The 9,663-nt window shown below is 33.9% G+C and overlaps 1 pseudogene; it reads right to left on the bottom strand.

Annotated features, from left to right (window-relative positions):
• Window positions 1–3,594: 3,594 nt before the first annotated feature.
• LOC148203039 (flavonoid 3',5'-hydroxylase 1 pseudogene) lies at window positions 3,595–9,240 on the bottom strand (annotated as a pseudogene).
• Window positions 9,241–9,663: the final 423 nt, after the last annotated feature.

Genomic DNA, 9,663 nt, shown 5'->3' with positions numbered 1-9,663 from the left:
TAATAAAGTTGGGTGTACGTGGCAAGTTCATGTAGGAACTTTAGTGTAAAGATGATTTCTTTGTTGATATATGTCCCAGGTGGTAAAACGGGTGCTTTGTTGGGTGCCATCACGAGTGTAAGTATGAGAGTTGTGTTTTCTTTCCTCTGTTGTTCGTTGATTTGAAACTTTGTTACGTTTCGGACTTCAAATTTTGATGGTTTTATGTATATTGTTGATACTATTTATGGAATATCTTGAGAATGGTGAGATAAACCGTGTGATTTGTTGATTAATGCATGTTATTGAGAACGTGTATGGATTTATGATGAGAATATGAAACTCTGTTATTTTTCTCGTACGGTTGTTGGGTATGTGTGAGCTTTTCGTATTGCGTTATGATAAGGATGTTGAGTCTCGTGTAGAAACAGAAATTTGAGTGTCACTTCGGTTTGAGTAAGGAGGTGAATGTCTCGCCCATTTTGATGTTGGAGAGATAGGTCTGAAGTTGCGATGGAGGACGACTCGAATCGCCCGGTTTTGCGTAACAGGTTGGGATGACAAAGTGCGAGGGAACGACATTGTTCTATAGATGGATTGATATGATATGTTTAAGTGTTCGGATAGGATACTATTACTTCATATAGCCTGTGTTTAATGTTGTTTTACTGTATTATATTCTATGTGTTGTTTTATTGTTGCTCACCCTTGCATGTTTGTGGTTGTGGTTTTCACCTGCAATGATCGTACTTGTACGGGAGTAGATGGTGTTGCAGATGATGTTAGAGTGCAGTAGTGTGACGAGAGAAGGGAAATTATTTCTTCTGGAATTTTAGTGATTTTGTTATTTAAATTTTCTTTTCAGATTTAGTGTTTTCGGTAAAGATTATATTTTAATTGTATTTTGCAAGGACTGCGTTTATGATTTTTGATTTTTGCTTCCGCAATGCTATTGGAATAAAGTATGTTATTTATCCAAAAAGATCAAGTTTGTAGTAAACTATGTAAGGATTGTATTATTCTAATTCACATGTGACATCTGGTTAAGGGTGTTACAATTTGGTATTAGAGCATGGTTTTCGAAAAATTGTTTTGGGGCTTTTGGAGAGTGAGTTCGACTAGCTTTTTTGTATGATTCTGATGGTTGTATGATAGTTTTCTTATTTATTTGTGTTTAAAATCCAAGATGGCGAGACAGGAAGGAACTACTACTCCTATTGATGCTACTGTAGAGCTTGCGCAAGCCCTTCGACAAATTGCTCAGGTGTAGCAAGGGCAGCAGACACAACAGGCACAACAAGTGATCCAAGTATTTGTACCTAGAGTGGGTATGAATGACTACTTGCGTCATAATCCTGCAAAATTCAATGGGAAGGCTACGCCGGACGAGGCCGACGATTGGATTTGTAGCAGTGAGAAGATTTTTGAGGTGATTGATTGTTCCAAGGGGCAGAAGCTGGTATTTGCTACCTACATGCAAGCTGGGGAGGCTGAGTATTGGTGGTGAGGTATGCGGTTGAAGATGGATGCTCGCAGGGAGACCATTAGTTGGGAGCACTTCTGAGCAAGATTCCTAGAGAGATACTTTCCGGTTAGTGCTAAGTTGCAGAGGGAGGGAGAGTTCATGACCTTAGTGCAGTGGAACATGTTTGTGCAGGCGTATAAGGAGCGGTTTGAGTATCTGGCTAGATTCTACAGTCAGAACGTGAGTGAAGAATGGAAGTTTTCCTGGAAAGTGTGCGAGTGAGGACAAAGCACATTGGAAAGTCTCGTGTTGATGTGTGGGGGCAGTCAATATTCCTTGTAAGTTGTTGGGAGAGAAGACTTTCATTGCATGTGAAGATTTGAATGAAGAGGAAGAGAAATTAATTGATGAGTGCTTGACGTATTTGGAGGTGTTAAAAAAATAAATTCTAGTGGATGAGGCAAATTTTGAGAAGATTGATACCAAGGAGGAAGTTAAAGAAAAGATGTTACCATCGCATTTAAAGTATGTTTTCTTAGAAGAAGATGGAAAGAAACCAGTCATCATTAGTAATTCTTTGTCTTCTGAAGAGGAGGAAAAATTGGTAGACATTTTGAAAGCTAATAAAGGAGCTATTGGGTGGTCAATCTCGGATATCAAAGGTATAAGCCCAACTTATTGCATGCATAAAATATTTATGGAGGATGACTATAGACCTGCTCAACCACAAAGAAGGTTAAGTGTTGAAGCTTTTGGAGTTGGCATTATATATCCGATCTCTGACAGTGCGTGGGTAAGTCCAGTACAAGTAGTATTAGGGGTCATTTTAATGGAGAAAGAACAGCTGCAAAAGTTCTCCAGTCAGGATTCTATTGGCGTCGTTACCTGTATGAAACGCCATCCGGTTGGTGAACGTCTTGATATGATCCTCAATATCGGTCGTCCCATCGTATACCTTAAATTGGGGCGGGACAAATTGCTCAGATATGTGGACTTCTATAATAGCTTGGACGAATGGTAGCATACCAGACGTGCTCTCAGCCTTCACCACCAATTGCTTGTTGATAGCGGCGCTCTTCGCTGGAACAATTTTGGTCCCACTTTCCCTGACCTTGGTGTCGGTCGGCTTCCATGTCTCGTTTGCCATTTTGTTTTTCTTCGTTGTTTCCTCCTGGGCAACCTTGCCCCACTCTTCCCCTACATTCTCTCTCGTCTCAAGAATCTTCTATTGCGCAACCCGAGCCGAACACTCGGCTCGGACTGTCGCCAACTTTGCTTCATGACGTTGCTGCATTTCCTACCTTCTTTGTTGTAACATCATGATCATCTCCATCGGGTCTTAAGTTCTCATGTTTCTCGTGATCACCATTGGGTATAATCAAGTCACCCGGTCCCACGGTGGATGTCAAAATGTTTCGTGTGTGAGGTCGAGTTACCAACACCTGCATAATTTCTCCTGGGATGTCGTTCGGTAACTGTTCTTCTTGTCTTTCTCCTCGATCCATCGTCCCGAGGTGCACCTGCCAAAGGTTCTCCGATGCTTAAGTTAGTTGACTGACCGTACTAGAGTTTAATGTAACAGTAATAAATGTGCAGTAAATGTAAACACTTACCTGTTATTTTTGACCCTATTTATAGTTTTTGGCATGAGCTTGAGATTAGTGAAGTCTTAATCACGGTCTAATCTCAGTCCAATACCTTTAATTACCAATTACGTTTCTTTTATAGGAAACCTGATTATTAACTTTCCAACCCTTTACCATCCTATGGGCGATTGTATAGCCGTCCGAACCATACTATATATATATAATATGTGTGTGTCGTTATTTAAGACTAGCGGTCAATACTGAAGTGGCATGCGAACATCTTGGAGTGGTGGAAGAGCGTGGCAATAGAAACAAGATCAAGATATTTTCAATCCATTTCTTAATTTTAATAATTAAAATATCATGAGTAAATAAATCTATTAACTAATAAAATTAATTAACTAAAGTCCCCTACGAATAACATAAAACATAATTAACCGAAAACAAATTAGATAAGCCTGAATCAGAAGATATTTAGAAACAGCAACTGGTTGTGCTAACACAAACACTTATTCAGTAGCTATATAGATAATCAGCTACCACAGAAGCATTGGAGAAGAAAGCTTATAAGAAAGGTAATCTAAGGATGTAAGCATTAGGAGTCAACCTAGGAGTAACCAAAGCAGCAAGAGGAACCTTTTTCTGCAAGGCAAGACCAAAGGCCTCCTCCATGTTCAATTCCCCCACTTCACGTGGCACCTTCCAATCAAAGGAATGAACCAAGGTTCCCAAAATGTAGTGCACTAAGACAATCCCCATTCTGGTGCCGGCGCAGATCCTTCGCCCGGCGCCGAAGGGTATTAACTCGAAGTCATTGCCACGTGGGTCGATCATTTTGTTCCTGCCACTCAAGAACCTCTCTGGCTTAAACTCGAGGGGTTTGTCCCACACTTGGGGGTCTCTCCCAATGGCCCAGATGTTGACGCTCAAGCGAGTGTTCTCGGGGATGTAGAAGCCGTTAACTTGGCATGGTTGTTTGGAGATTCGAGGGAGGTTGAGAGGAGTTGAAGGGTGCTTTCTGTAGGTCTCTTTGCATATGGCTTGGAAGTAGGGAAGGTTTGGGATGTCGGATTCTTTGAGGCGGCGCTCCCTGCCTATCACTTTGTCCATTTCCTCGTGAGCCTTCTTCATGATGCTCGGGTTCTTCAGCATCTCTGCTAAGGACCACTCTATGATGCTTGAAGACGTGTCAGTTCCCGCTGTGAATAGGTTCTGTGCAGACCATCAGATACCAGTTACAACACCATAACACACTTAATTCAATTTCAACTTAATAATCAATTTCTCTAATTAAAGTTTAATCTCATCTTCTCATCAGTATAAGATTCTACACTTATTTTAAAAGGTGTTAGATGTTGGGATCAGTTTAAAACTAACATCAGAGTAAGGTGAGAAGTAAAATAGAAGAGAAGACACAATTTTTTATTTCAAAATTTTAGATTAAAGATTTTTTATATAAGCTGATCTATGCTCACTAATGTTGTATCTTACTTTTATCATTAGATAAGAAAGACACTCTCATTGATTAATATTACTGGCCAGAAAAAAGATTTTAAGTAGTCAATACGAAAAAATAAAAATTAATATACTCAGTTAAAAATACTAAGATCATTTGAAAGTACTTTTTTATTTTTGAAAAAACTCAAATTTTTGTGACAAAGATTGCAAAGCAATAATATTTCTAAGAGTATAAATAATTTGGAAAATAAATATTTTCACATAAAAATATTCCAAATTATTTTAATAATGTTTTAAATTTTGTTTATAAACTTAATTAGTAATTTAATTTTTCAATTTAAATTCATTTTAGTTTTTATATTTTTTTGTTAAATTAAATCTTATTTTAAAAAAATAAATTAATGTGATTTTATATTTTTTAAAAGAAGACTCTATCTTTCCTCAAAACGACGTTAATATATATTATTTAATGATATTACTTATAATATTATTATTAAATAATATAATAGCATAAGTATTATTTAATGTTTTTAAATTATATTATTTTTGTGTTACTCAGTTTTTAGATTCATGATATTATTTTGCTGATAAAAAATGTATATTTTTAATACTAAACTAATTAAAATTTGTTCTCTAAATAGTATTCTAAAGATTTCAAAGAAAATTGAAATTTAAAATTTTACAAAACAAAAAATTTAGTTAATATATCTCAGTTCAAATAAAATAAATAAATTAGATTTGATTAAATCTAATGAAAAGATCTTATCCAACTTCGTACATACATTTACTTATTATAAACAATGATATTGTCCTACGATCTTGGAACACCATTTTCCGTGGTCCCAATTCCAAATGAAGATAAGCGCTGTATCGTGTCGGAGCAATTAAACTTGATCTTGCGAATCAGTTCACAGATAACACTCGATCGTGGTTAACTTCAGTTCACATACAACATGTACGTACGGCCTTAGGTTGTCCTTTATTATTCGATCTAAAATTTAGATTCAGCTGTAATGTTTTTCTTTTTCATTCTAATACACTGTTATTGACGATTTGAAACTATTGATAAAAAAACTTAATTACTAATTTGATTTGTATATTTATATGTTTTATTTATTTAATATATATATATATATATATATGTATGTAAAGTTAGCTAACCTATCAAAGAAAATTTTCAAATAAATTAAATACAATAACTTGTTAAATTTTAAACCCCAAACAACTTGGAGGAAGGTAAGAGATGAAAAAAGAAAAATATCAGAAAAATTTCAAAATAAAAAATAACCTAAATTTTGAGACATAATCTTTCCGTAGTATAAACGTGAATTAAACGGAATATTGATTTTTTAAAAAGAAAATAAAGACTCAATTAAATTACTAATTAAACAAAAGAAATAATAATAATAATGTACTTTATGTATTCTAACAGGAAAACCACTTTCTTTATTAAAAAAATTCAAAGTGTACTTGTAGCTCTCTTTAAAAAAGTGAGCTTTGGCATCAATTCATCACACCGACAAATTATACCTGTCAGTGAGACAAAATTTTGGTAATTACTCATTAATTATTATGGGTAGGGCTAATTCACTATATGTATACAGAATAGAGGGGGATGTGTTTTAAAAAACCTCCAAATATTATATTTATTTTTCTTTATTTCCCTCAACTTAATAGAAACTTATAACTAATAAGAATAAAATTAATAATTAAAAACTTAAGTTACAAGATATTCTTCCTAATCCACTCTTCACTATTATTGTTCGAACTTTGTTAGAATGATTTATTAACTAAAAAATATAACTTAAAGTTTTCTCTGACTTTAAGTAAATTTCATTTACTAACGTGATATTTCAAAAGGCGCTACGCCTGTTAAAGTTTTGTCTAAGTATTGAAAATGTGAATAAGACACAACTAAGAATGTCCCAAACACATGTTTTAGTATGGTTAGTGGCTTAAGGTGTGGTCTTCAACTTGACACATTACACATTACATCGTGGATATATACAACTCATATCCATGGTGGTAATGACGAAAGAAACTACTTTTGGTACTTCAATCACGTGATTATATTTTTATGTTTTAATTATATCAATATTTAATTTATAAACACAGTTGAATGATGTGTCAAAATTTTATATGAATTAGGATATAACTAATTTTTATTTATATTATGTAAATGAAGTCATCTCATTTTACAAATTAATTTTATGATAATATTATATTTAAATGTATTTTTTAATATATAAATAAAGTTTATCTTAAAGAGGTTTATTAAATTTATTTTTATTATTGGATTACTCTTGATTGACTTGTGTAAGAGTTGTTGTTACCCAATACTCACATGTGAGATGTTCGTGTTTCTATATAAAAGAGATATGTTAAAGATTATACAAAAATTAAAAATAAAATTAATTTATAATATATAAACAGAGACAGTTATTTTTTTTTTAAAATAAGTTAAAATGAGTTATACTATTATTAGGTATCAATGAACAGAATATTGATGTTTGATCATGGAAAGATGTGTTTGAGAAATGGACGTGGACTAAATAAAAGAATAACTTAAGGCATATAAGATGAGTTAGAATTAATATAAGATTTTATAATTATTTTGATTGAAGGGTGGGGAAGAAATGGTCAAAGTTAAGATAAAGAGTGATACGTACGAGTAGCAGTGCTTTGACGTTGATGAATGAGAGTTTGTCCCCATGAGCGTCGTCTTCACCATAATGAGCCATGACCATGTCCAAGAAATCGGGTTTATTCTTTCTCTTATGCTTAGAAGCCACATGGTTCTGAATCATGTTTGTGAGCAACACATCAAACTTGTTGTGCAAGTGCTTCATCCCACGCTCTATACCTTGAAGGTCCAATTTGGCCAAGAAGGGTATAAAATCGCCAATGTTGAAGTAGCCTGCAACAGTCATGAGCTCGACCACCATGTCCTTGAACTGGTTTGAGTCAGAACCCTTGGTCTCGAACACTCGACGACTGAGTATGACTTGGCCTATCATGTTGGCCATAGAGTAAGTGAGCATCTCAGGCACCACCACAGCTTCACCCCTCTTGCTACACTCGTACATGCTACCCAGCATCTGCCCCATCTCTTCTTCTCGAACCTTTCCCCACTCATCAAGAGCCCTTCCTCCAAGCATGTGCAGGTTGCTTAGTTTCCTCAGCAATTTCCACCTTGATCCATATTCAGCAAACACCATGTCCTGTTTCACACAGTGTTTTGTTCATGCATATTTATTTAGATCAAACTTATCAATCAGCTCCTTTTTTTTTTTTTAATTTGAAAGTGATTCTTTTAAGAAAAAGACATATGTAATGTACTTTCATAAATACAAATAGCAGAACTCATAACCCTGTATTTAAAACAATTTCATTTATCTGACATATAATACTAGAGTACCTTCCATTAACGTCTCCTCACCTTTTCTCAAATTACGTCCAAATCCCAACTTTTTTAACATTTCAAAGAAGCATTCATTTTTTAAAATATTACATCGTCACCACGGCACCTTTTTTTTTTTTTAAGTTTTAAAAATATTATACTTCCACACGTTGGTAATAATATGAGAGATTGCTACTATACTAAAAAAAACCAAGAGATATAAATATATTCTGAACAAGAAATCACATAAATTATATTTATAATTTACTCTTAAATAATCTTTCATAATATATATCGTACATGTGATTAAAGGCTCTTATTCATAAAACATTATTATGTGTACTAACTAACAAACTTACTCCAAGTGTGTGTACATTATTAAAAAGAAAATGGAGGATAGAGGAATTAATTATATATAATATCCACTTAAGCCCACGTTTTGAAGAATCCACAAAAATATTCTTTTTATACAAACAAAGTAGAACCTACCTCTAAATACATAATTAAGCTTTAAATAATTGTCTTATATAGACTTGTATCATTGATATGGGTCAAATTTACTGTAATTAATTTCTCAGTTAAAGAGAAACTAGTTTCCTAATCTAAAAAATCTTGTTCACAATAAACTTGTTTGAAATATGTGTGATAGGTTTATCAAGAAAAAAAAATTCATTAAGAAAATTCAACAAAATTTAAGTTAACTCAATAAAAAAGTTCAACATTATTTTAAATCAAATTAAGATAATATGTTTATCGGTTTTAATTTCTATAAGTTACTTGACCTTTTTCATTTATATATATATATATATATATATATATATATATATATATATATATATATATATATATATATATAATATATGATTTCGAATCATAGTTAAATTTTCAATATATGAAAAGGAAATAGAAGCATAGATAAAATTGAAGAAGCAGGTGGTGTTCATATCCCTACCTGTGCATCATAAGCCAAGTGGGTTGCACCAGCATTTGGAGGCCGATTGGAGAAGTTTTGGTCAAGGGTTTTAAGGAAGGCACGAGCAGCGGCAGGAGTAGAAGCCACAACCATGTTGTTACTACCCATTTTTAGGTACATAACCGATCCATATTTCTTTGCCATATTAGCCAATGTCACATGGGGCATGCTTCCCATAAGAGGAAGTGCACCCACCACAGGCCACCCTCTTGGCCCCGGCGGCAGCTTCCGGCCACGGCGTTTGAAGAGTGTGCGAATGGACAAAAGGGTCACCAAGAAAATCAAAATTGACGCAGAAATTTCCTTCACAAGGAACAAGGTGTCCATGGTGACAAACATAATCTAACGAACTGGCTATGAACTAAGTGTGGAGAATTTGATAGCTCCGGGGGACATATATACATAACATAGGATGATGTTTGGTGTGGTGTCGTGTGGAGTTTGGCAGGGCACGTTGTCACCAACATTTCCTAAATAATTGTAAGAAGAGTTGGTTCTACTTCTTCATGCCGAGTGCAACCTTCCCCACACGTATTAAACAAGAATTGAGAAAAAAACATAATACAGAAGAAAAGAGACTACATGTGATTCTTAATTGTTTTAGGCAAGGTCTTTTTATTTGTTCAATTTTTGTGAAAATTCAATTATGCTTATTTAAATAGAGAAGAGAAATAAATCTTTATTAAATTAAGACTAGTGAAAAACTATGTTGCATGGATGCAATATCTATATCCAATACGACACATATATGATATATCGCGATATTCATTTTGAAAATAATATATATATATATATATATATA

Source organism: Vigna umbellata, chromosome 3 (assembly GCF_029865625.1).
Source record: "Vigna umbellata cultivar VRB3 chromosome 3, Vumbellata_1.0, whole genome shotgun sequence".
NCBI classification, from domain to species: Eukaryota; Viridiplantae; Streptophyta; class Magnoliopsida; order Fabales; family Fabaceae; genus Vigna; species Vigna umbellata.
Note: the sequence above shows the minus strand (reverse complement) of the source record. Positions and strands in the feature narration are given on the sequence as shown.